A 27,384-nucleotide genomic window follows, 5' to 3' on the forward strand; every position below is an offset into this window, starting at 1 on the left:
ATTTTTAGAAAGTGACACACTCAGTTTCTCTGTGATTCACCTCCTTCTGTGCTAATCACATCCTGTCCTGTTTCCTTCACCACACACTCACACTGCTATTTCCTTAGATATTCATTTTGCTTTTCCTGATATTTAGAATTCGATTTTTATTAGTTTGGTTTTTCTGAACCCAAGTAATACCTCTACTACAGCTTCTAAATTACAGATAAGATCAAGCCACTGTGGAAATCTAAGGTCATGTCCCCAACTCGATGACATTCAACTGCAGCTGCAAATTCTTTTTCATGCAAGAAAAACATATTCTCATGTGCCAGGTATTAGTACGAGGGCATCTTTGATGCTACTATTCAGTCTGACGTGAATCAAAATTCACAAATGAGGTCAAAATGAAAGCAAAAAAAAGTTCTCTTGGAGTGATGAATAGAGTTAGATATTGGATGTAAAATTTAATATAGACACAGAATGAGAATTGTGCTGAGGTGAGAGGGTGGGCATTTTGTTAACAAAAGTCAAAAGGGAAATATGTTGTCTGGCCTTCTTTTGGATGCCTGCAAGGGTTGACTGAGGCCCTGGAGGCAGGGGACTAGTGTATATTAGGATGGGTAGAAAATTCATAAGCCCATTGAGATCTCCACACCTAATAGATAATACCAGAAAAAGATTCTGAGTGAGGTATCCCAGATACAGAAAGACAAGTACTGTATGCATTTGCTTCTATGTGGGATATTAGTTGTTAAGTCAATGATAACCAAGCTACAATCTATAGAGTCACAGTGGATAGGTATAGAGTAAGGAACTATGGGAGGCAGATAGTGCTTATGAGAAAAGGGAAATAGAATAGATAATTATAAATGCATTGGTTGGTGTATAAGTGAAAGATAAAGTTGGGAGGGGAAGATTAAGGGGATATATAAAGATAAATAGCTAAATGTAAGGGCAATTTGAGGGGTATTATGGGAACCTAACAGAGTATAGAAGCTCCTAAAAGCTTTTCATATACATATATGAAAGCAATGATATATATGTATATGTATATGTATATGTATATGTATATGTGTATGTGTATGTGTATGTGTATGTGTATATGTATATATGTATATATGTATATATATGTGAAAGCAATGAAATTATTAAATAACAAGGGAGACAGAGTTCAAGTGGCCATCTCTTGTCACCAAATGAAACTCCCAGTCTCTAAATGAAGTTGTATGTAATTGAAGTTTTGGCCAAAGGAGTCCCATGGTAATCCTCAAGCAACCCAGGCTGTTGCCAAGCTTTGAGTCTACTCTCTGCCAACTGACAGCAAGGCCCTATCACTGAACAACACTCACACAACTAGGTGTTTGTGGAGATGTGGAGCTGGTGCCTACATAGGCCCTTGTAGTGTCTTTGGTGCAGGAAGGTATTCTGTACTATAACAAAAGAGGAATAAAGACACCAAACCAGCTACAAATCATTTGATCTACTATGGTGTCCTTCTTGCAAGCTATACTAGGGTAAATGTGGCACAAAGCTTGTGTGGAAAACCAACTTTTTGGGTGACCAAGAACCGGAGACTAGATAGCCGAGTAAAACCAAATACTAATGATCTACAATAAGAAAAAACAACAACAAAATGCAGTGATAAAATGATTCTTAGTGAGTAATCCTGCTATGCTCATAGATCAGTGCTTTGCATGGCCATTATCAAAGATGGTTACTCCTGTACAGGTGGAACAAATTAAGACCCACAGCCAAGCACTATAGAGAATAAGAGACCTTAGAATATTCTGCCCTAAATGATATGTCTCCATTGAATCTTTCCCCTCAGAACTCAGGCAATCTGTGGAAGAAGAGGCAGGAAGTGTGTAAGAGCCAGAAGAGAAGGAGGACACAAAGAAAACAAGGTCCTTTAAACCAACGTGATCAAAATTTATATGAACACGCCAAGACCAAAGTCACATTCACAGGACCTACATAGGTCTGCACCAGGTCATCTGTGTGTACATTATGGCTTCCGGTTTAGTGTTTTTATTGGATTTTTTTTTTTTTTAGTGTACTAATGAGTGGGTCTCTGATTCCATGCCTTCTCTTTGGCTCTTTTGTTTTTGTTGGCTTGTCCTGTACAACTTGATGTAATAGCTTTTGTTATATTTGATTAGTGTCTCAAGAAACCTGTTGCTTTTTAATAAAAGACAGAAAGGGGGTAGATCTGAATGGGTAGAAAGATGGGGGGCATTGGAAGGAGAAGAAGGAAAGCAAGCCATAGTTAGAATATATAATGTGGAAAAATTTATTTCCATTAACAGGAAAAAATTAAAATGAAAGAAAGATGCATGTCAAGGGCAGAATAGCCACTGGAGGTATCACAGGTTGGAGATGTGTTGAAGTACGGATGCTGCTTAAGTTCCGTCTCTTCACTCAGATTCCATGCAATAACTGCTACTAAGGTATCTCCAAAGCTTACAGAGGGAGCTTTGCTTTGTTCTTTGACTAGTCAGCTATTTTGGATTAATTGTTTGTTAGTTAGTTAGTTTGTGTGCATGTCTATGGTTCATTGTTTGTGTGTAGCTCAGAGCCACCTGTAGTAACTTCAGCTCCATGCTATCTAACACACTTCTTCTGATCTTAGCAAACACACACACACACACACACACACACACACACACACACACACACACACACATTCATATGTGAAAACATAAATAGGAACAAAATAAATTTTAACAAAACCACAGATAAACATTAGATATTTTAATTAAAAAATCAGAATTATAGCTTACATTAACAAATCAAATTATGGTTTTTAGGTACAGATGATTCCTGGTATCCTTTCAATAGGCACTGGGATGTGCTGTGCCTTTTACATGGCTTCAGGCTTGCCATTGCAACTGGGTGGTCAAGTGTTAGTCACTTAGTATAGTCCAATTCTGGCTGTACTCCTTTCAGATATGTAAGATTTGCCTGGCGTAGGTAGGATAGTTGGCTTTGTATATCCCCTGGGACAGCAGTCATGGGGTGAATGATGTTATGGTTTAAATATAAAAACTCATAAAATTAAAAACTTTATCTGTCCGTCTCATGAAGTCATAGGTGAACTATTATTAGGAGTTGGTGCTTGGTTGTAGGAAATTTCTCACTGTGGTATAAATTTGAAGGACACTGTTTGTCCCTGGACTTTTCCTCTCTCTCTTCTTCTTAGGTGTCATGAGGGAAGCTGTTTTGATACATTACCCATTTCTGCCATTTTCTCTGCCTCTCTTATGGCCCAAGGCAATATAGCCAGATTTCCAAAGATCAAAGTCTCTTAGCCACAATCCAAAATAAGCATTCCTTTAAACTGTTTCATTTAAGGTATTTTTGTCACAGGTATGAAATTCAACCATACACAAGTGAAGAAGATATGATGTGGAATTGCCTGTTTATTTGAATTTCAACATCTCACCTTGGGAGTAACATGGAAATCATTTGAAACAGAGGTGGAGAGAAGAGGCTTGGAAGATTTGTTCAGTAATCCAACAAGTCTAAACCAATGTAATGGCGTGTGTTTAGTTGCCAAGAGCTAGCCTCAGTAGTTTCCAGGTTCTTGAGAATAGGACGTTTGGATCTCCATGGATTTAGTCTCCGGCAAAGATGCTCTGAGACAGCTTGCAGTTTTGCTCTGAGACAACTTGCAGTTTCTGTCTGTCTGTCTGTGTCAGGTTCTTTCTCTCAGGTTCTCTCTCTCTCTCTCTCTCTCTCTCTCTCTCTCTCTCTCTCTCTCTCTCTCTCTCTCTCTCTCTTCTCTCTCTCTCTCTCAGTCCACCTCAGTCTTTTACTGGTAATACACTTCCCTGTTACAGAATAATACACAATCAAAAGACTTGTTATTATTTTTCTTTAGCCTATTATTTTTCCTGAAAAAAAAAACATGTAACTATATTACCAGAAAGCAATGCACACAGAAAATCACACAGTTCAATGTCTGCTAAAGAAAGTTCTGCATTAACTTTTAACTCTCAGGAAAAAACCTTCAAATCACAGGTCACTTGGGCATAAACTTGCGGTTATAGTATTAGTATGAGAACAGAAAGGTGCTATACAGGTCAGAGAAATATTAATATTTTTAACTTGTCTTAAATTTGCAAAATCTTTCTCCAGTTTATTGAGCTCATCCAAATATCTATTTCTACAATAGTTTTCAAACTCTTTTCCATATGCAACATTAATTTCTCTTGCAGCTTCTCCCAGGGATCCTTCAGAAGTCCAAATTCTATCCCTTAGAAATTTTACTTGAATTTCCTTAGGTAAGTAGTGCCAGGGGCCAAATCAATACGCTTCAATGTTTCCAGGAAGGTCAGTTCACTAATCCAACGGCCTTCTTATGGGGTTCAAACTTTTCTGTCCTTCCTCTATTTTTTTTAATACATATATCCAATTTCCCCATACTTTTGAATCTCCCCTTGTGGAAGCTCTCACCATTGGTCACTAATCCATTAAATCCGACTATTTCTTCTTCCATTTTGTCTCTTGTATTTTCTATGGATATCCCTGTCCTTATAGACCCAGGCACAATCTTCCTTCTTCTTGGGGGTCTTCCATTCTTTTAACTACTTAAACTACAGTTTACTCAAAAACATTTTATACTTCAGATGTTTTCTAGTACAACTTAATCATCATGAGTTGGCTAAAATTTCCCAGAGAAAAACTTGGGGCAGCCGCCGCATCCAGAACTCCTTGTATGGACATGCCTGGGGAGACTGCTTGAATGTTTAGGGTCAGAACAGTCGGTTCTTAGAGACATCAGAGCCATTTTCTTCTCTTGTAATGCCCTCAATCCCTTTTCCATAAATTTTTACCAAAATTATATTTGGGGACAATTATGCTATAGAAAGAGACAAAACAGACAAGCTTACAAGAAAGATCAATGCCATCTGTACAGTAGGAAGCCAGAGGTGCGTTATTCAGGTTGACTGTGCTTCTGCCACTGAAACTGCTATGCATCCACGTTCATTAACTATGTCACACCTATTGGTTAGTGTCTTCTGATGCTAGAATACTTTTAGCCAGATAACTTATACTGGACAGAAATTATTTGATATAAAACTCTTACTTTTTGGAAGTTCAAGATGAGAGATCCACCTAGTGAGGGTCTTCATCTCTTCCTAGGGGCTAGATTCCTCTACCCTGAATCATAACAGTGTGGAAGGTGTGATACCCAGAGAGGAGCTACGCTTCACACACTCTCTACAGAATATAATCTACACAAATTGTCATCAGTTATTGTTTATAATGACAGAGGACCTTGAAGTCAATATGTCCAGATGAGCTAGATTACCTGGAAGATTCCAAAGTGTTTCAAAATTATCCAAATTTTGTGTTGTAATTAGTTAGTTTCATCTTCGAAGGAAGAGTGTCAATCAATCTCCAAAGGGTTGGTGTTTAATTAGAAACACTCATAGTCATTGTTTTGTAAAGTAAAGTAAGCAGACTAAACTAAAAATGGTCTGTCCATAATATCAGGGATGGCAGAAGAGAGAAAACATATTTGAATAAGAATGAATGACGCAGAGGGATTCTTGATGAAATAATTGTCCCAATTAAAGACATTTTTTGAAATCTATGTTAAGAAAATTGTACTTTTAACGAATATTCCAAATCACTGACCAATCATCATCCACATCTTGATGATCCATGAAATCTGTCCTTACTGTACATATGAGGACTGTCCTGGAAGCAGGAAAAGTGCTCCACAGTATTTGCTTTGTGAAGTTCCTGGTGGTGACTTTGTTACAGTATATAATCTGACGGTGTCTCCAAGGATAATGTTACACTTGCTAATTATTGCAAAGGCATTTTTATCCCTGTAATGAGTATGCACGGAGGTTGCCTTATCATGATTAGAGTCGACTTAAAGCATGCGAGCCATGATTGCTCATTATTTCCCCACATTCATCCCAAGTATAGGATAGGAATAGACTGGACTTTAGTAAAATCCCAGTATCCTCAGAGGGCTTTTCCAACCCCAAACACAGGAAATAAAACTAAGAACAAGAATAGAAAGAAGAGCAAGGCTGGCAATTTGTAGCAGTATAAAGAGGGTATCAAGCCTCTGGCATGTTTCCAGGCACATGTTTCTTTATTGAACAAGGAGCTAAATGGGAAATGCCTTGTCAGTACAGGTGGGTTGCAGATTGGCATCCCAAAGGGATAGCCCTGGGGAAGTCTTAGATTAGGCTTCTCGAATCATCCTATGAGATACTCATGCTGAGGGGGGTGAAGGAGGAAAAGAACAAAACCGTACAGCAGGATACAGAAAAGACAAGCATGACTGAGGGAAAAACAACATTTATTGAGGGTTCTAGGGTCTTGGAGAAGGAAGCTAGGCTGGAAGGACTGACTAACAGGAAACTGGGAAAGGGAAATGAGGAAACAGCAAAATAGACAGAAGGAACATTCATGTGAGTTTTTATCTTGTTTTTAATCCTTTAATAATTTTATTTCAGCATATACTCACTTTGTGGAATTTTCTATTATTCCCTTAACTCTACTCTCCTGCATCACCTCTCTTCTTGATAAAACCCTTCTTTTCTCCAACAAGCCCCAATTCAACACTGACGTCTTGATTTTTAGTTTTTAGTGCACTAAATTTAATTATGGTTACTTGTATGACCCTGAACTTGCAAGCTTTTGCACATGTGTGCCTGTGTGCATGCATGCATGTGTGTATTGACTAGATGATATCAGATAGGAGAAACAAAAAAGAGAATAGAATCACCATGTGGAAGGGCTGGACCAACAGAGAGAAGAACTGAGGCTAGACTGAAGGGCAGCCATCCAACGAGCACATTGCTACTACATGAAAATGGCTGAATATATAGTAGATGGAAATATTTTGCTTAATTCTTTGGAGTTATTGTAGGTCATTGGTCCTGAGGGTTGTGGAACCAGGCTGACAAGAGTAAGGATGAGATGCTGACTGGTTTGACCATTAAGGTTATTTTAAGGTTAGCCTAATAGAGCTTGGCAGTGTGGGTTCCAGGAAACAATAGGAGTCCACATGGGAAAGAAGATGAACCAGGTTCTTTCGGTAACAATGGAGAACACTGATGCATGCTGTGTATGTAAAAATCTTTAACAGGTAAGAGTTTTGTTTGGGGCTGGGAAGAAAGAAGTCTGAGAGAAGCCAAAGCAAATGCCAAGGTTTTACATGTTACTGGAAAGTTCTGTTCCCTTAAAACAATCAGGGCATATAAACAGAAGTTATAATTAAGGGCTGTAACTTCCAATCCTAGATATTATGAATGGAGTCTGAGATACTTATGGAGTTGAAAGCATAAATAAGAAGTAGAAAAATAAACTATGAAGTGAGTTTATTCTTTTTCTTGTCACTCTTTACCTTTGACTTTAGTCTCCCTTGTTTTGTGATTGATTAGTGTCTTTTTATGTGTTCAGCCATCTGTGATGTAAGTCTGTGTATGGTTGCATTTAATTTCTTTGGTTCCTTTCTTTCTTTCTTTCTTTCTTTCTTTCTTTCTTTCTTTCTTTCTTTCTTTCTTTCTTCCTTCCTTCCTTCCTTCCTTCCTTCCTTCCTTCCTTCTTTTTTTTCTATATATGGGTTGGGTTTTTTGCACATAAATCTGGGTCTTAATATGTGAGAATTTTTTTGGGCCAATATGACTGAGGCCGGTGCTTTGAAAGTATTACTTATATTTCGTGCTCTAAGATGATACCACTCTCTGGGGAGCTGTCTGGGGATAGTGGTCACTCTGCACCTCACTATCTACTTCTCTGGTCTGTCTGATCAGTAGCTTCACCACAGGTGAGGTTAAATACTCAACTCAGAGGTCCTCTGAGAAACTTCCAGAATATCATCTCTGCAAGTCCCCATTCCTGTCTTCTTCCTGAATCATCATTGCTCCATTTAGTGACAGGTTAATCAATGGATTGTCTTTAAATTTTGTCATCTTAAAAATCACACATCTACACATAATCTCCCTATGTTTTAAGTTTTTCTTGGTAACCAAAAGTAGATATAATTGTGATAGAGACATGAGGCATCCTTGACACGTAGGTTGTCTTATACCTGAATCAAGCAAAGGCAAAGAACTACCAGACAATTTTCTTTGGCTACATTTTTAAGACACATGTAATCAAGTATCTTGGCTTAAATTCTTCTTTTGGATGAAAACAAAGTTTTCTTCATGATATTGAAGGCTGACTTAGGGTATATGTGATACCAGCTCAATTAAGCATAGGGACCTTCTGGGAATTTATTTTACTCTCTTTATTCCAGAGAATTCATCCTCAAGGTGAGGATGGGACTCACCTTGGGGACTGGGATATGCTTCATGGCCCATCCTTTAGAGAACACTAGCATAGATCTTAATTGCTCTCTGCTTCCCCTTGTTTTACTAAGGGAAACCCATGACCAATAGTCTGGCAAAGTTGACTTATTTCCAGATATCCACATTAAATGTCCTAAGTAACTAATTTATCATCTAGAGAGAAAGTGAGAGGTTCAAATGGAAAAATATTTTTCATAGAATAAGAATGATTCTTGAAAATATAACCTTTCTCTTCTGGACACTGGGTTAAGCAGAAAATGGGGACGGGATGAAGTATTATTTTCTATTATTGCCAGCCCCCAGAGTTCCAAATCCCCCAGTGCCTGAAAAATGCGGTCTAAATGACTTTTAAAAAAGTTCTCCTCAGCTGGTAGCTTGAGATTTAGCTCAGACTGATTTTTACAGCTAAATTATAAAGCTCTAACAATGGGGCTTTAATAACAGCGGTGCAGACAGCTCGACGCAGAGGCACTTTGAATAGCCATCGTTGGGACTGTGATCTTGCCGAGAAAGCCCAATCAGTTGGAAGTGAGAGTTGCAGAGGAACTGTGATCAGGGAGATATTAGACCCAGTTCTTTGTAAGAAATCCTCCATTTATGCAGCTTTTTCATAGGACAGAGTCCCGAAACTTGCAAATATCAAAAGGGTTCAATATCTTACAGCAGAGGTATTTAAAGAAAATTGGCCCCCGAATCACTGGGCTCTTGTAAGATGTTCTCATTCAGTTCATACAAGGCTGAAGGAGAAGCTATTTTAAAAACTGGCTTATAAAAAGATAGCATTGTGTTTCATCATCAGCAGGTGAGATTCTCTCTCTCTCTCTCTCTCTCTCTCTCTCTCTCTCTCTCTCTGTGTGTGTGTGTGTGTGTGTGTAACTGTGGGTAAAAGTCAGGGTGGCTTAGAACTCATTGTGTAGCCAACACTTCCCTTGAAATAATGACAATTCTCTTTCTTCAGCCTCCTGAATGCTGTGTCTGGCCATTATTCATTGCTTGGGTACTTCTTAAAGGTATAGGAATTTAAATTCAACTTGGGCTGGCTCTTCACTGTGAGGTTCACAGACACATTTCTCATCTTATTTAGTGACTCTAATGCAAAGAAAATTAGGGACAAAGATCTTGTAGAGCTTGTCCATTCTCCATATGTCCCTTATGGTCTTGGAGGAGGGGGTAACTCTGCAAAATCCTGAGTGACCAAGAACAATGCTGAGTAGGAGAGGTGAAGAGCTGAGGCAGTTCAAACAGCATTCTTTCTGATCACACTTGTCATCAAGGAATAGACGGCATCTTCTAGCCTGGTACTTTCTCTAGGCAGGTGGGCCAAATTTTGGGGGGTGGGTATACTTCCTATTCTGTGGCAAAGATGAGCCTAGAGTCTTGCAGACCTGGTCCCTAAATGGTGGCAAGGCAAACACTGTATCTTCTAGGCATGGTGCTTTCTTTTTTGACAAGAAGCAAACTTTATTTTCCAGGAGTCATCTCTAATTTTGGTCAAGTTGCAGAGTAGATCACCTGACATAGTTCTAGCTCTAAAGTAAAGATCAAACTCCATCTTTTACACATGACCTCTACACTGAGGTAAAGTGTACCTGGAGTCTTCCACTACAGTCTTCCCCTGTGGCAAGGAGCACATAGTATTTCCTAGGCATTGGCTGTTCCTCTGGGCTGTATAGAGGTCCATATTCTTTGTCCTTTGGGTCATTGATGGACTTTTCTTACCAAGTCCTACTGTAGAGTTGAAGGTGCCTTGGGCTTATTGATATAAGGGACTTTGTAATTCCCAACCTTTGCCCTACCCCAGTGCATAGTGTAATACTCAATGAGCTTTCTGTAAAACTAAGTGAAATAACACCAGCGATTCCAGGATTCTCTGAATTAAGAGGGTTCTAGCTGTTCCTTATTTTTAAAGCTACCTAGAAAACTTTATTCACTTTATTGGACAGCTCTGAAATTTATATTCCCAGTTGTGCCTGGGAATGACATGGCTGGAGCTTGGGAGGAGAAACTGGAACAGGTTACATTGTATTCTGTAGGTGATATTGTCTAAGGGAAACCTTTCTTTCAGGAAGAACTTTGAAACAAACACCCTGTTGTTTTCTTTTTTTTTCTTTCTCCCCCTCCTTCCTTCCTTCCTTCCTTCCTTCCTTCCTTTTTTCCTTCCTTCCTTCCTTTCTTCCTTTTTTCCTTCCTTCCTTCCTTCCTTCCTTCCTTTCTTTCTTATCTTCCTCCTTCTCCTCTTTCTCTTTCCCCTCCCCTTCTCATTCCCATCCCCCTTCCCCTCCCTCTTCCATCCCATTCCCCTCCCTCCCCACCTCCTCCTCCTCCTCCTCCTCTTCCTCCTTCTTCTTCTTCATCTTCTTCTTCTTCTTCTTCTTCTTCTTCTTCTTCTTCTTCTTCTTCTTCTTCTTCTTCTTCTTCTTCTGTTTTATGAGACAGAACTCATGTGTCTCAGGCTGGCATCAAATTCATCAATGTTATGTAGTCAAGGTTGGACTTAAGCTTCAGAACTTCCTGCCTCGATATCTTCTCTGTGCAGTGCTGTACAATAAAATGAGGACACTGCATTAATTAAGCGATCTTCTAATGAAGCTATGCTACCACACCCATTTCTTTTCATTGTTTGCAGTCCTAGGATTCATCCAAGATTCTTGCACATTCTAGAGAAAGACTCTACCACAAAGCTGTAGTACCACATCTTTCAAATTTTTTTCTTTAGAGAAAAGGTCTTGCTAAGTTACTCAACTTGACCTTCAATATTCTCTATAGACCAGGTAGATCTTGAGCTTGTGATCCTTCTGTTTCAGTCTTGCAGTGTCTGGGAATAAAAACTCAAAGTTGCCAAGCTTGGCTGCAGTATTCTCTTCATGGCTTACTGCATTAATTATGCATGACAATGCATGATTCTAAAGTACTGGCAGCACAGAAAGACTTAAGATAAAGTTTTGAGAAACTGAGGCTTACACCATAGAAAAATGCTGATTTTTATCTGTTTCTCTCCTGAAAAGCCCATCATAAAGGAAAATTACGGAGTTGCCTTTATGAGCTTTGAGATCCCCAGAGTGAGACGACGTGTATCTGAGAATCCCTGACCCCCTCGAATTGATTCCATTACTGAAGAAAAAGCTGAAAGAAAGGAGTCCAAGACATGGGTTATATTTTTTGAAGAGGCTTTCAAAAGGCATTTGATAAAGTATCAGAGCAAAGCCTCACATGAAAGTGAGGATTTATGAATTACAGAAAGAAAGAAGGCACTTGAAAATGAGGTGGAGAGGAGAGCCAGGAGCATGATTAGTTACCCTGACAGACAGTTGAAAATAGAGCCCAGCATGGCTGCTTTAGGGAGCTGTCCCTCAGAAGCAGTGGCTGCAGGCTCTGCACCTTCTCATAAGTCACGGGGAAGGAGCTAACACTTTTTGCCTGAGAGTTTTGATTTATACAGAATTCAACTTGCAAACTGTGGTCATGGGGATGGGGCAGTCCTACAAGTCCATGATCTGGATGAGATCAGCAGGTAGAGCTACCCAAGGTTCTCCCACTGATAGCTTGTCTTGGCAGTTCTGGTGATTTTGTCCCCTGTCTGTTGACTTCTGATACTTGTAGAAACAGATGGTCAGGTGCAACTAGTGTTCTGTATATCTAGAAATACATAGCTCTCATGGCAGGGCATCTTCTTAAGCATATAACTGTACAGGGTGTATTCTCAGAACTTAAAGTATGAGCAGGTTTCAGGTAAAACACACACACACACAGACACACACAGATATTCTCTTAGTTGACTCCTCCAGTGCAAGGGCTATAACCTTGCCTGGAGTGTGACCTATTAAATAATCATCACTTTAAAATTTATTTTTATACACATATAGCCTGACCATAGCTCCCCACCCTCCTCTCTTTCCAGTCCCACCTTTATAAGCTCATCCTCATTCCCTCATCCTTCTTTGCTCCATGGGTACCAACCCACCTTGGTACATCAAGTCACAGTATGATGAAGTGCCTGCCCTCCCATTGAGCCAAGAATAGGCAGCCTAGCTAGGGCAAAGTGGTCGGCAGAGGCTCACTTCAATTGGTAGGTACCCACATGAAGAACAAGCAGTACCTCTGTTACAACTGTGTAGGGGACCTAGATTCAGTCCAGACATGATCTTTGGTTGGGGATTCAGTATCTGTGAGCTACCATACACTCAGGTTAGTTTACTTTGTAGGTGTTATTGTGGTGTCCTTGATCCCTCCAGATCCTTTAGTCTCCCCCTCTCAGTCTTCAGTAAGACTCTTCAAGTTCTGCATGATGTTTGGTGTTTGTCTCCATCTGCTGCTGGAAGACGTCTCTCAGATGACAGTTGTGTCATAGTATCATTAATAGTGTCATGGATTGGCTCTCTCCCTTAGGGTGTGTCTTAAGTTGGACCAATCATTGGCTGGCCATTCTCTGGAACTTTATCCCTGAAATTCTTGTAGGCAGGACATATTTTAGGTTGAATATTTTGTGGATGGGTTTCTGTCCTTCTGCTTCCATTATAAATATAGCCTGGCTATAGGAGATGACTTCTTTAGGCTCCCTATTCTTTGGTGAGTAGAGGTCTTAACTATGGTCACTCCCATAGACTCCCTGAAGCATCCCAAGTTCTAGAGATGCCCACCGTCACTGATTTCTGTTCTCTCTTCCAGCCTTCCACTTGCTCCCACTCCTGATCCTCACCCATCTTTCTTCTACACATTTTTCCCTCTAACTGCTTCAGATGTCTATTTAACTCCCCTTCTGAGTTAGATTCAAGCATCTTCCCCAGCCTCACCTTGTAACTTTGGGTCTGTAGATGGTAGCATGGTTATTCTTAACTTTCTGGCTAATATCTACTTATAAGTGAATATATACCATATGTGTCTTTCTGGATATGTATTACCTCACTTAGGATGATATTTTCTAGTTCCATCAATTTCCCTGCAAATTTCATGATGCCCTCATTTTTAATGTCTGAGTAGTGCTTTATTGTGTAAATGTGACACATATTTAAAAATATATTCTTCAGTTGAGAGATATCTAGGTTGTTTCGAGTTTCTGGCTATTATGAATCAAGCTGCTATGAACATAGTTGAATAACTGTCCTTGTGACATGGTGGAACATCTTTGAGGTAAAGGCCCAGGAGTGGGATGATTTGGTCTTGAGTAGAACTATTGCCAATTTTCTATGAAACCACGAGATTAATTTACACAGAAGTTGTACAAGTTTGCACTTCCACAAACAATGGAAGAGTGTTCCACTTACTCCACATCCTCACCAGCATGTGCTGTCAGTTGAGTTTTTGATCTTAGCCATCATGAAAGGTATAAGATGGAATCTCAGAGTCATTTTGATTTGCATTTCCCTGATGACTAAGGGTGTTGAACAATTCTTTAAGTGCTTCTCAGCCATTAGACATCCCTCCGTTGAAAGTTCTTTGTTTAACTCTGTATCTTGTTTTTAAAATTGGGTTATTTGGTTCACTGGTGTTTAGTTTCTTGAGTTCTTCATATCTTTTGAGTCTTAGCCCTATGTCAAATGTAGGGGTGGGGAAAATCTTCTCCTAATCTATAGGCTACCACTTTGTCCTGTTGCTGCTGTGCTTTGCCTTACAGATAATTTTTAGTTTCAGGAGGTCTCATTTGTTAATTGTCAATCTTAGTGCCTGAACTGTTACTGTTCTGTTCCGGAATCTGCCTCCTATACCAACACATTGAAAGCTATTCCCCACTTTCTCTTCTATTAGATTTAGTTTAGCAGTTTTATATTGAGGTCTTTGATCTACTTGGACTTGAGTGTTGTTCAGGTGATAAATATGGAATTATTTGCAATTTTATACATGCAGACATCCAGTTAAACCAGCACTATTTGTTGACGATGCTTCTTTTTTTCCATTAAATAGTTCTGGCTTCTTTGTAAAAAATCAAGTGTCTGTCAGGTGTGTAGGTTCATTTTGGGGTCTTCAAGTCTATTTTATTGATCACCTTGTCTGTTTTTATGCCAATACTTTCCTCCTTTTTAAAATTTATTTATTTTATAACCAAGTACAGCCCTACCTCTCCTCCAAGTACCCCCTGATGAACGCCCCCCCCCCATTCTATCTTACCCTCTCTGAGTGTCACCTACCCACTAACTTTGGGTGGATCCTTTTTAACTGAAACTATACAGGGTGGTCCATTTTAAGAAAGGCTTCAGTAGGCAGGCAGGCAGGCAGGCAGGCAGGCACGCAGGCAGGCAGGCATGCAGGCAGGCAGGCAGGCACGCAGGCAGGCAGGCAGGCAACAGGATTATGGACAGCCTCTGCTCTAGTTGTATGGGGACCTGTATAAAGACCAAGCTGCTCATCTGCTACATATGTGTAGGGAACTTAGATCCAGTTTGTGCTCATTCTTTGTTTTTTTATTCAGTCTCTGGGAGCCCCTAAGGTATTAGTCTAGTTGACTCTGTTGGTCTTTCTGTGGTGTCCCTATTTTCATTGGGTCTCTCTAAATCCTTTCCCAACTCTTTAGTAAGATTCCCTGAGTTCCATGTTTAGGTATGGGTCTCTGTATCTCTTTCCATTTGCTGCTTGATGGACCCTCCCAGAGGACAGTTATACTAGACTCCTGTCTGCAAGCATAACAGTGCATCATTAAAAGTGTCAGGGATTGGTGTTTTCCATGTGAGATGGGTCTCAATTAGGGGCTAACATTAGTTGGCCATTCCCCCAGTCTCTGTACTAGCTCTCTCCCTATACACCTTGTATGTAGGGCACATTTTGGGTTAAAGGTTTTGTGGGTGGTTTGCTATTTTAATCTCGTCACTGGGAGTTCTGCCTGGCTACAGGAAGTGGTTCCTTCAAAATTCATATCACAGGTAGGATTCTCAGCTAGAGTCACCCCTATAAACCCTGTGTGGCCTCTACCCACCTCAGGTTTCTGACATGTCCTAGATATTGACCCTATTCCCCACTGCCAATCTCCCTTCTATCTTACTTTCCAGTATTTATGATTTCTTGGTAGTTTAGCTTAAAATCAGGGGTGTTGATATCTCCAAATATTCTTTTATTGTATAGAATTCTTTTCACTACCTTCAAGTTTTTATTTTTCTGTAGGAAGTTGAGAATTGCTCTATGAAAGTCTGTGAAGAATTGTTCTGAGATTTTGATGTGAATTGCGTTGAATCTATAGATTGCTTTTGGTAAGATGACCATTTTTACTTTGATGATCCTACTGATCCATGAACATGGGATATTTCCATCTTTTGATATCTTTTTTAATTACTACCTTCAGAGACTGAAGTGCTTTTCATACAGGTCTTTCACTGGATTTGTTAGAGTTACACCAAGATATTTGTGTTATTTGTGGCTATTGTTAAGGAAGTTGTTTCCCTAATTTCTTTTTCATCTAGTTTATAGTTTGTATAAAGGAGGGCTACGTATCATTTTGAGTTTATTTTTTATTCAGCCATATCAATGAAGGTGTTTAAGAGCTGTAGAATTTTCTCAGTAGAATTTTGGGGCTCAATTATATATATTATTATATATTCATGAATATTACCATAACATATCATTATATTTTGATTTCTACCTTTCCAAATTTATCCCTTTGACCTCATTTTGCTGTCTTATTGCTTCAGTGAAACTTCACCTACTATCTTGAATATATAAGGACAGAATAGGTAACCTTGTCTTGTCCCTGATTTTAGTCTAATTGGTTTAAGTTTCTCTCCATTTAATTTGATGTTGGCAGCTGTGTATTGCCTTTATTATGTTTAGATATGTTCTTTGTATACCTCAATTCTCCAAGACTTTTAACTGGAAGGGGTGTTGAATTTTGTCAAAGGATTTTTAGCATCTCTTGCAATGATATATACTTGAAAATCTTTTTGTTTGTTTATGGTTTTCATTTATGGATTTTCATATATTGAAGCATCCCTGGGTGCCTGGGATAAAGCTTATTTGATCATGGTGGATAATACGCCTGATGTGTTCTTGAATTTCGTTTGTGAGTTTTTTATTGAGTAGTTTTGCATCAATGTTTATCAGAAACTTGGTTTGAAATTCCCTTTCATTGTTGTGTCTTTGAGTGGATTAACTATCAGGTTACTGTGTAAACATAAAATCGATTAAGTAATGTTTTTTCTGTTTGTAGGTGGTGAAATTGTTCAAGGTGTATTAGTATTATTTCTGCTTTGAAAGTCTTCTCTAACACATAGAGAGACCCATGGCTCTGATTGCATATGTAGTAGAGGATAGCATAGTCTGGCATCAATAGGAGAATAGGCCTTTGGGCCAGTGAAGGTGAGTTTTCCCAGTGTAGGGAATTGCCAAGGCACAGAATTGGAGAGAGTGGTTGGGACAGGGAGCACCTTCATGGAAGAAAGTAGATGGGGAAATGGGATGGGATCAGGAGAGGGGTAGGAAAGAGGATAACATTTGAAATATAAATACAGAGACTATCCAATAAATTATTTAAAAAAAAAAAGAAAATCTGCTCTAGAACTATCTGGTCTTGGATATTGGGTATTTGATTTTTGCTCTGTTTTAGAGACTTTTAATGACTGCTTCTATTTTCTTATGGTTACAACACTATTTAGATAGTTTTTCTAAATTTGATTCAACTTTGATAATGGTATCTATGTAGACAGTTATTTGTTTCTTCTAAATTTTCCAGTTTTGTGGAGTACAGGCTTTTGAAAGAAGACCTAATGATCTTTGGATCTCTCCCTCTCTCTCTCTCTCTCTCTCTCTCTCTCTCTCTCTCTCTCTCTCTCTCTGTCTGTCTCTCTGTCTTGGTTTCCTCTTACCCCCTCTAAATCATTCCATTTTTATTAGCAGATACTCTTTGTCCTGATTCTATATATTTTTGTATGGCCTCAGTGACCTTAATGAGTAGTAGACACCGGTGTTTGTGTCCCCTTTTCATTTCTGATTTTGTTAATTTGTATACTGTCTGTCTTCTTCTTAGTTTGGCTAGGAGTTTTCCTAACTTCTTGAGTTTTTTCAAAGAACCAGCTCTTGGTTTTGTTGATTATTTGCATTGTTTTCTTTGTTTCTTTTTAAATAATATTTATGAGATATTCTCTGTATTTACATTTAAAGTGTTATCCTTTTTCTCTTATCTTCCATTATCTCCCCTCTCTCCTTGATTCCATGAAGATGCTCTCACTATTAACCACTCACTCCTACCTTAGCACTTTGGCGTTTCCCTACACTGGGAAAATGAGCCTTCACTGGACCAAAGTTCTCTTGCATTGATGTCAGACAATGCTATATTCTGTTCCATATGCAACTGGAGCCCTGGGTCTCTCCATGTGTACTCACTCATTGGTTGGTGTCTTAGTCCCTGGGAGCTCTGGGGGTTTTGGTTGGCTGATATTGTTGTTCTTCTTATGGGGTTGCAGACCCTCTCAGCTCCTTCAGTTCTTTCTCTAGCTTCTCCATTGTGGTCCCTGTGCTTAGTCCAATGGTTAGCTGCAAGCATCCTCATCTGTGTCAGTATGGCTTTGGCAGAGACCCTGAGGAGGCATCCATTTTAGTCTCCTGCCAGTAAGCACTTCTTGGCATCAACACTAGTGCATGGGTTTAGTGGTTGCATATGGGATAGATCTCCAGGTGAGGCAGTCTCTGAATGATCTTTTCTTCAGTCCCTGCTCCTCTATTTGTCCCTGTATTTCCTTCTGTGAATATTTTATTCTCCATTTTAAGAAGGATTAGGAATCCACATTCTGGCCTTCCTTCTTTTTGAGCTTCATAAGATCTGTGAATTGTTTCTTGAGTGTTCTGAGATTTTGGGCTAGTATCCACTTATCAGTGAATGCATACCATTTGTGTTCTTTTGTGGCTGGGTTACCTCACTCAGGATGATATTTTCTAAACAAAGAATTCTCAACTGAGGAATACCGAATGACAGAAGCACCTAAAGAAATATTCAACATCTTTAGTCATCAGGTAAACAAAAACCAAAACAACCCTGAAATTCCACCTCACACCAGTCAGAATGGCTAAGATCAAAAACTCAGGTAACAGTAGATGCTGGCAAGGATGTGGGGAAAGAGGAACATTCCACTATTGTTGGTGAGACTGCAAGCTGGTATAACCACTCAATCAGTCTGGCGGTTCCTCAGGAAATTGAACATAGTACTACCTGAGGACCCAGCTGGGCATACACCCAAATACATTCCAACATCTAACCAGAACACATGCTCTACTATGTTCGTATCAGCCTTATTTATCATAGTCAAAACTGGAAAGAACTCAGATATCCTTCAACAGAGGAATGGATATAGAAATTCCTAAAGTGCCAATGTTTCAGTCCTTAGAAGGAGGAACAAAAATATTCACAGGAGAAAATGAGTCAAAGTTTGAAGCAAAGACAGAAGCAAAAGCTATCTAGAAACTGTTCCACCTTGAGATCCAGCTCACATACAGCCACCAAACCCAGACAATACTGTAGATGCCAAGAATTTTATGCTGCCAGGAGCCTGACATAGCTGTCTCCTGAGAGGCTTTGCCAGATAATGACAAATACAGAAGTGCTTGCTCACAGCCAATCATTGAACTGAGAACAGTGGAGGAGATAAAAAAAAAGTATTGAAGGAGATGAAGGGGTTTGTAACCAAATAAGAACAACAATGCCAACCAACCAGAGCTCCCAGGGACTAAATCACTATCCAGAGAGTACACACAGATGGACCCATGTCTCCAGCTGTATATGTAGGAGAGGAGGTCCTGCCAAGGCTTGATGCCCCAGTGTAGTAGAATGTCAGAGTGGAGAGGCGAAAGGGGGTGAGTGGTTGATTGAGCACCCTCGTAGAAACACGGGAAGAGGCTGTGAGGTAGGAGGATTATGGGGGAGAAACTAGAAAAGGGGATAACACTTGAAATGTAAATAAAATATATCCAATATAAAAATGAAGAATGAAAGTAATAGAAATGTACTTGGTGCCTCATCACCGCTACATTCTTCTCTGTCTCTGTCTCTCTATCTCTTTCTGTCTCTGTCTCTGTCTCTCTCTCTCTCTCTCTCTCTCTCTCTCTCTCTCTCTCTCTCTGTGTGTGTGTCTCTGTCTCTGTCTCTCTCTCTCTCTCTGATTTGCTTCCCTCATCCTCCCTCCATATCATTCCATTTTTATTAACAGCTACTCTTTGTTCTTATTCTATGTACGCTTGTGTGGTCTCACTGAACTCAAGGTGTGATAGACATCAGCCAGTACCAGGAAAGCACCATCACTCTTCTCCACTGGAAAAATAAACTGTACAAAGAATGGTCTGTAGTGTTTACACTAAGATGATAAGGCAGAATGACAGACAGACTCTGTGATCATTCCTCTTACATGTTTTTACTTCACTCTAGTGGCAAAGCAATGTGCATTCAGGAAGGTTTATATTTGTAATTTTGAATGTTGACCTTCTCCTGAGTGAGCCAACCACAGCACTATATTTGCACAATGCTGGGAAGTTGTAGCTGCCTCTAGATGACCGTCAGTTACCTGAGGTAGATGACTAATCTATAGTGAACTACTCCACTGGGCTGGTTAGAGTTGAAAAACTCATTTGAATTACAATATACAGTTGGTTCTAGGCTTATCAGTCTGTAACCCCTCTTCAGTATAAAGAGTACACGTTGCCACCACAGCACCCATAATCCACCTGCTTTTATGGGTGTGTCCTTGTGGTGAGGGAAACTACTAAAATCAAGGCATTTGCTGATTTGTAATGTGTCTCCAGGGGGAGGGAAATTTCTTGCTTCTGTTTCTGCTTACAATTGCAGATGGATTTTTCCTATCAGGCTCTCAAGGCCTTCCTCCCAATGCCTGTGAACCCTGCATGGTGCATAACTTCACTTCGTCTCAGTAAATGCATTGCCCCAATTTCAAAGGCTCTGGGAACCTTCACACTCAGAAAGTGAATGAAGAGGCAGGCTCCTGGCTAGCTTTAACCAATCAAGAGGAGGCCTTATTAATTTTATTTCTGCAAAAGATGGGATGGAGGCTGAGCAAGTGAGGGATTAAAGCACCAAGGTCAAGAGCAACCTGAAGAGAGTTTATCTCAATTTACATGTTGTAGTTGATCATGGAGAGAAGTCAGGGTAGGAACTCAGGCCAGCAATTAGGAGGTAGGACTGAAGCAAAGGCCATGGAAAAATGTGGGACTGTGAAAAGCAGCCTGCTTTCTGGTTGCACTAAGGCTAGATATTCTGGTGGCACTCAAGTGATGGTAGGTGTGTCACCTGACTCCTGGGATCAGTCCCGTCACTAGCCACAGCCCTCCATAGATTTGTGGCCACCAGTCACATAAGGACAATGCCCCAAGTTCTTCCACAGGTAGAGGATGTGACCATAGGTCATGTAGGCTCAAGACATCTCTATTATAATGAGATACCCAAAGGCCTGGAGGCTTAGCCAATAACTTTTCCTTTCCAGACACCCCCCCCCCCCGTTAAAGGTATTTAATCTCTTAGGCCCACCCTGTGAAGTGGGGTACATTTTTTTATTAATTTTTAAATTAGAAACTCTCTGTATTTAAATTTGAAATGTTATCCCCTTCGTACATCCCACTCCCATCCCTTCTCCCTGTCTACTTGTCTTCACAAAGTTGCACACTGCTATTTTCTGCTACATATGCAACTGGAGCACGGTGTGCAGTTTTACTCACCCACCTTTCACCATGACAATAAATATCTTAAAATCATGGACTGTCTCTTTTTATTGGGATCCACCGTGGGGAAAATAGAGAAGCCTTTTACCCACAGAGATGATGTCTAATCTCCCATAGAAGAACTCTCTGTGCTCCCAGCAGAGGGTGCCACCAAGCCAAGCCCTAGCCTGCAGCCCACCAGTGTCACGCCAGGACTAACCCTGAGGGACCAGCCAGAGCTCCCCTCTTCCTTCTCAGCCCCCCTGGCTAGATCCAGCTCATACAGAGCTTGGGGGGCAGCACTTTGTTTTCAGCTCTTCCAGGATATCCAGTGGTGCCCAAGAGCCTGTGAATCAGATGGCCCTGGTTTTTTTGCAGGCCCGGGGAACTTCCGAGCCAGCTTCAGCTGTCCGGCATATTAGACTGCACTTCCCCACCTAATAACTCTACCGAAAACCACGGGTCATTGCTTATCTGGCGTTCTTGTATGTTTCAGGACCATCTGTCCTTGGGTGACACCTCCCATTGTGGGCTGGATCTTCTCATTCTAATTAACCTGGAGAATTTACTTACAGATTTGCCGCGGTGGTTTTCAGGCCAGGCTTGAGCTCTGGCTTCTGAGCTTTATTTCTTAGTCTTCAACACTGGACTGAACATTTTGTACACAGTCCACATGACTTGGTGTAATTTTTTCCAGGGACTCATTGGGTTGTCCCTGTTCCTGGCACTGACACCAAGATCTTCCCATTAGAAGACATTAAGTTCATCTCAGATTTGCACTTTGCTTCCTTCTTCAATTCCAGAGAATTACCTCCTCTTGCAATTTCAGAAATTTCGCCTTTTTGCAATACAGTAGATATTACAGGTTCTTCCCTGAAGCTCAGCTTTGAGAATGTAGAAAACATTGTGCTTTCCCTTCTTTAGTTTTGTTTCTTTTTGATAAATACGTTGAATTTGATATACTAGAAATTGGACTGGGTGGTGAGGACATGTATACTTAGTTTTCTTAAAGCCTCAATGTGTTAATCTTTCTTTAAAGTCCTAAGCAATGCCTTTTGACAGGAATACATTTGGAAGTATCAATACTTCAAAGAAAATAATGCATTTTTAAAAAAAATGATGGGATAATATGTGAAATATTACTTATTGTAACAAATGAATCACAGGTCTACCAGACATTTGATGCGTTCTTACAAATGCATAAAGTCAGGCTTCAACAGAAAATATTCAGAGCACTGTTATTGTTATATAAACAATATATAAAGTGTATGTAGGTTCCCAAGTCCTTGTTCTGTTGTGGGAGTCAGCTCAAAGTTTACATGTGTTGTTGTTTTTTAGTTTAAGCCATGCTGGATAATAAATCTAGGACCTTGAATGCTAAGTAAGCATTCCCCCAACCCTCTCCACTAAGATGCAAGCTCAGACCTCATATCTGGTTTTAATTTTCGTTTTTGAAGGATCTTGGAGACCTTCAGCTCCAGAGAGAAGACACTCATAATTAAGGTATTCTCTGGGCAGCTGTCCACTGCAACCAAACTCAGAACACTGAACGTTTGTCTCAGAAGGGTGACTACAGGTTCTTCTGCATCCCTGCTGAAGGCCCTTTTGCTCTGCCACTCACTTTTAGATAAGGGTGAGCATTCTAGATATCTCCAGTGACAGGGAGATATGGCATCTCACTGTTTCATTCCCAGTTTCACATGATCAACTTTTAAATAAAAACTCGAAATCTACTTACAATTAATAGTACACACACATGCACACACAAACACAAGGCACATTTCTGTTTACTTATGGTTAGGCACACTGGGAATCTGTGATTTCCCCTTTTCAAAGCCTCTCTTTTCTTGAGCTATGTTGAACTATGGAATCCCCCACCCCCTTGTGGTGGTCTATTGGAAATGTTTATTTCATTATGTGCAATCACCAAACTATACAATTTAAAGTTAGCCCCTGAGCCACGATTTCCTGTGCGATCTGCCTAAGGAAGCCAGTGTCTACCCAAAAACTTTACTCATCAGTAGCAGGAAACACACTTGGTTGTTTTTTGCAAGGTCCGTTCCAAAAGCAGAATTGCTGTACTTTCCACAAAAGCCACATTTGACTTTTTAGGAGTTGGGTTTGCCTTTAAGACATGCTTTTATTTGTAAATCTATGTGCACAGTGGCTAGCTGTGGCTCTGGATTCCACCCTTCTTATTAGGTTAGGTGAAGGTTTTTCCTTAAGCCTCACTGTCCTTATTCATTATGAATAGCCACAAAAAGCTAGTTTTTACCTAACTTAGAGTCTGAAAATGCAAAGTAGGGTGAATAACAGACATGCTATTCAACTGGTACTTGTGCTAGCATACTTACTGCCTTCCCTCCTCAAGAGTCAAGCCTGGTATGGAAATATGTGTGTGTGTGTGTGTGTGTGTGTGTGTGTGTGTGTGTGTGTGTGTGTATTGAGGCCAGAGGAGGACATTATATATGTCCTGCTCTACCACTCTCTACCTTATACACCTGAAGATAGTCTCTTGTCAAGCCTGGCAGTAGTTATACTAGTGTTAAGTGAGGCCTAAGATCTGCATGTCTTTGCCTCTTATTGTACCAGTGTTGTAGAAGTGTATATGGCTATATTTTACCTTTTTAAACATTTATTTATTTTATGTATATGAGTACATTGTCACGGTCTTCAGACAAAGCAGGGAAGGGCATAAGATCCCATTACAGATGGTTGTGAGCCACCATGTGGTTGCTGGGAATTGAACTCAGGGCCTCCAGGAAAGGAATTAGTACTCTTAACCACTGAGCCATCTCTCCAGCCACCTTACTTTAAGCTTTACATGGATGCTTGTTAGATCTTCATGCTTGCCCAGAATGTGCTATCAATGCATCCTCCAAGAGAAATCTTGATATAACCAAAGAAGGGCCATAATTGCAGGCCCTTGCAAAGGTTGTGGGATTGGCTAGAGTCTAGTAGATGCTGGTTGTCATGCTATGCAACTTCCCAGACTCCTGGCCTAGGTTCCCTGGGCAGAGGTGGATCTGAGATCATGGGTGCCTTACCTCAACTTACTGACATCCAACAGAGAAGCAAATTCCATGTGCACCCCTCTGGAGCTGAAACAATAAGGAGATAAGAACAGGGTAAGGATTGGATAGTTCTCCCAGAGAGCTTGGCAGGTGGCAATGGGAAGAAAGCTCTTAGAACTCTGGGTCCTGAGCATTTAGGCCAGGTGAGGCTGCTTTTCAGGGGAGCTGAAGTCACCAGTGCTCTTCTGAGGTGCCTCCCTTCTGGTTTGGCTGGCACACATCTGTGGTTCCTTGCCCTGAAATGTTGGGGTGGGCTATGTGAATGTCAATTCAATCACAGTCATTTAGATGAACTACTTAAGATTGATGTCTAATTAGCATGCAGCTCAGAGACAATTATGTATATCATCAAACATGTGTCAGGGAATCTTTGTTGCTCATTTTATCTGATTAAGACACTAACTGCAGCACTGTTAGTCACGTAGGCTGGTAGACTTGCTTTTCTTAGTTTCCTGCCCCTTAGGATGGTGCCTTTCACATATGCATTCGTTGTGTGTCCCTAACTGATTACATAGGGTTTTTCTTTTTTTTATCTCTATTTTGCATACTTTTAATTTCAGAACAAAATAAATCGAACAAACAAAACCCCACAATACACAACACACAACTCTACTATTCTGTGGGAGGGGATCTTCCTGCCTTAAGGCACAAGGACAGGATAAAAGAGATTCTTTCAGACATGAGGAGACCCATGTGGGTCAGGGCCAGTCAAGGCTGTTTGGGGCTCCACTGAAATACAGAGGGCATGGGCTTCCCAGGAGCCTTTAATCGACTTCTTCCATGTGAGAGGCATCCTCATCACCTTCCAGTGGTGGCATTTCATCAGGACCAGCAGCACTGAGCTCTTCTGCGGTGATATCATCTTCATCAATGCCCAGGCCTAGTTTAATCATGTGGTAGATGTGGTTGGAGTGAGTTTGGGGATCCTCAAGTGAGAAATCAGAGCAGTTTCAAACAGCAGCACCACCAGGTTCTTAACAGTTTTGTAATTTTCATCTGCATCAGCCTTCTGCAGCAGGATTTCCACAATGGGGTGGTCACAGTTGATCTCTAGGTGTTTCTTGGCCATCATGTAGCCCATTGTAGAGTTGTCTCACAGTGCCAGGGTCTTCATGTTCTGTTCCATGTTGGCTATCCAGCCATAGGTGCTTATCATGATGCAGCAGGTTGAAGACAGAAACCTACCGGAGATCATCACTTTTTTTAACCTTCTTATCCAAGATCTCCTTCATGAGCTTGCAGAGATTCTCAAATTTTGCCTTGCTCACTTCCATTTTCTTCTTCTCTTCCTCATTTTCTGGTAGCTATAGGCTCTCCTTAGTCACTAAGACCAGGTTTTTTTCTCCATCAAATTGCTTGAGCTGCTGCACTCAGTACTCATCAATAGGCTCAGTCAGATACAACACCTCAAAGCCCCATTACCACACATGCACCACAAAGGCGGAGTTGGCCACTTGTTCTTTGCTCTCACCAGTGGTATAGTGGATGGACTTCTGGGTCTCCTCATCTGAGGCACATACTCTGACAGGGAAATCATCTCATCTCCAGACAGACAGGTATGATAGCAAAGGAGCTTAGAGAGGCAGCAACAGTTAGTGGAATCCTTGTGGATTCCAAGCTTTAAATTTTTGGAGAACACCTTTCAAAATTTCTCGTAGTTCTCTTTGTCTTCAGCCAACTCAGAGAAGACCTCAAAGTACTTAATGTTTTTGTGGATGACCTTCAGGATCTTGCTCTGCTGGAGCGTTTCTCAGGAGATGTTCAGGGGTGGGTCCTCAGAGTCAACCATACCATGGAAAAAGTTGAGGTACTCAGGTATCAGCTCTCATAGCTGTCCATGATGAACACACCACGAACATACAATTTGATGTTGTTCTTCTTCTTGTTCTCAAAAATGTCAAATGAAGAGCAGTGTCCTGAATTCCAACTGACCTTCTACAGAGAAGTGCTTGACTGCCAAGTGGTCTTCCCAATCATTGGTGAGGCTCTTGTAGAATTCACCATATTCCTCTTGAGTGATGTCATCCAGATTTTTGGTCCAGATAGACTTTGTTTTATTCAGCTCGTGCTGGTCAATGTATTTCTCCTTGATCTTCCTGGTTTTCTTTTTCTTATCTTGGCCGCTGCCATCTGCTCATCAGAGCCCACATCCTCAGTCTAAGGCTTCTCCTCATCTTCCTTATCTTCCTCCTCTTTCTCACCATTCTCTTACTCTGCCTCATCATCACTGATCTCCTCCCAGTTCTTCTCCAAGTAGTGGGTGATGGGATAGCTTATGAACTTCGAGTGTTTCTTCACCACTTCTTTGACCCTTCTCTTCTCTAAGTACTCTGTCTGGTCTTCTTTGAAGTGAAGGATCACTTTGGTACCTGGCCAATGGGCTCACCATGGTTTACAGGGATGGTGAAGGATCCACCAGCAGAAGACTCCCAGCATACTGCTTATTATCATTGTGCTTTGTGATTACAACCACTTTCTCTGCCACTTGCTAGGCAGAGTAGAACCCGACACCAATCTACCCAATCATGGAGATATCAGCACCAGCCTGGAGAGCCTCCATAGATGTTCTTGTACCAGACTTAGCAATGGTTCCCAAGTTATTTATGAGGTCAGCCATAGTCATGTCAATGCCTGTGTCCACCAAAGTCAGTGTGTGCTCCTGAGGGTTGGGGATGATGTCAATTTTCAATTCTTTCCCACTTTCCAACTTGGAAGGGTCCGTCAGGCTCTCATACTGAATCTTGTTCAGGGCATCAGAAGCATTAGAAATTAACTCACAGAGAAAATCTCCTTGTTTAAGTAGAAAGTATTGATGAAGAGGGACATAAGCTGGGCAATTTCTGCCTAAAAGGCAAAGTTCTCCACCTCTTCCTTTACACTGGTGCCCTTCTTCAGGCATCTTCATGGAAAAACCAAGTAGTAGTACAGAGGTGGGTGGGTCTGGACCATGTCCAACTTGCATGGTAAGCCTACGCTGTGAGGGGGTGACTCAAGAGACATAGGATTTTTCATAGTTAAAAGTTCCAACATCTTTGTGGAGGAGGGATCCCTCTATGATACTTCTGTTTCCCTTTGTCATGGTCTATAATTTCCCAATCATCAGACAATTGAACACAACTCCGAAGGCAGAATTAGGAAGCTCTTCTTTTCAGCTTTTCAGTACCTTATGACTCTTTGCTAGGTACTTGGATCTTGCATCATGCCCTAAATCTGTCAGACTACCTTACAGGAGACACTGAAATCAAGAGTATGATGAACTAGACCATGCTTTGACTAGGATTGCAAAGTCATGGATACTTTTTGTCACCTCTTTAGACCCCACTTTTAGGTTAGGACCTCAAAACTATGTTCAGGAGTCATTGGGTCTCCTTGTCTTTCAAAGTGACCAC

At 40.7% G+C, this 27,384-nt stretch overlaps 1 pseudogene across 1 annotated transcript; it reads right to left on the reverse strand.

The window, feature by feature from the left end:
- Nucleotides 1-24,759: 24,759 nt before the first annotated feature.
- Nucleotides 24,760-26,894, reverse strand: LOC308421279 (heat shock protein HSP 90-beta-like; annotated as a pseudogene). Its single transcript has one exon. The product of its transcript is annotated as a heat shock protein HSP 90-beta-like (transcript).
- Nucleotides 26,895-27,384: the final 490 nt, after the last annotated feature.

This window comes from Micromys minutus (assembly GCF_963924665.1).
Source record: "Micromys minutus genome assembly, chromosome: 6".
NCBI lineage: Eukaryota > Metazoa > Chordata > Mammalia > Rodentia > Muridae > Micromys > Micromys minutus.